The 1,166-nt window shown below is 40.2% G+C and overlaps 1 non-coding gene across 1 annotated transcript; it reads left to right on the top strand.

Moving 5' to 3' along the window:
* Positions 1 to 257: 257 nt before the first annotated feature.
* Positions 258 to 421, top strand: LOC123730685 (U1 spliceosomal RNA). The gene has a single exon (XR_006762120.1). It is a non-coding gene; the product is annotated as a U1 spliceosomal RNA (small nuclear RNA).
* The last annotated feature ends 745 nt before the right edge of the window (positions 422 to 1,166 follow it).

The raw sequence follows: 1,166 nt of genomic DNA, 5'->3' as shown, positions 1-1,166 counted from the left end.
ATATCAGACACATGTGTAGATATTAAAATGTAAACGCATGATTTCTACGTGTTGCATGATGGGAAAATAGTCGGACAGTGATATAACCAAGTAAAACTAAAATTAATCGCTTCTCCGCCGCTCTCTCCACAACTGTATTCATGAACGTGATTAAACCCTGGTCGATATGATGCCTTATTATCTGGGGCCAAAGTGGTAACCGTTAGTCAAAAACATTTGCCCTAGAATGACTACCCCTCCACCGATGTGTACAACTCATACTTACCTGGCAAGGGAGATACCGTGATCAAGAAGGCGGTTCACCCAGGGTGAGGCTCAGCCATTGCACTCCGGCTGTGCTGACCCCTGCGAATTTCCCAAATGTGGAAATCTCGATTGCATAATTTATGGTAGTGGGGGACTGCGTTCGCGCTCTCCGCTGATCTTGATGTTTAATAAAAATCCAATTAAACTTTGTCACTGCATGATGGTTTGAGCCTGAGGTATCGAATAAATGCTTTCAAAATTACGGATTTCAAAGCAAACTAGTCCTACGATTACCACTGTAGATTAATTTTCTCTTCGGAATAGGCTGAATGTCTGTGATTTGTTATTGTAGCACTGGTTTAAATGCCTATAATGTGCTGATAATATATGGGCCAACTTCTACTTGTGAATGCAGGGCAGGTCATAGCCTCTTGGGGCCCTCAAGGCTTCAGCATGCTTCAGTTCGGCTGGCGCGAAGCGATCCAAAAGATTGTGCTCGCATTAAAAGACCTTTGCTTGAAAAACAAGAAAAAAGCAGCAATAGTACTGTTTGTCCATTTTGAGACGCTGTAGCTTCCTCAAAATAGTCAGAATTTATCGAAGATAACTCAAGAAATCGATCATTCATTTTGACATTTTTTTGCAGAGGAGTTCTTAGTCGTGTAATTTTACATGATATCTTAGTTAGATGTAAAATTGCGCCACTAAGAACTCTACAGCAAAGATGTCAAAGTGAATGACAGATTTCTTGAGTTTTCTTCGATTAATTCTGACCCTTTTGAGGAAGTGTTTGATGCAGTATTTCTCAATGAAAAAATGTGCATGAAAGTGAGTCGTCTCTTCTTGAATGACAAAAACTTTATTGAAGAATCCCTACTGTTGACCAATCACCAACGAATGGGTGTAGACTCTAAACTTTT

The sequence above is a fragment of the Salmo salar genome, chromosome 25 (assembly GCF_965601325.2).
Source record: "Salmo salar chromosome 25, fSalSal1, whole genome shotgun sequence".
Classification (NCBI taxonomy): Eukaryota; Metazoa; Chordata; class Actinopteri; order Salmoniformes; family Salmonidae; genus Salmo; species Salmo salar.
This window is presented reverse-complemented; position numbering and strand designations above follow the sequence as displayed.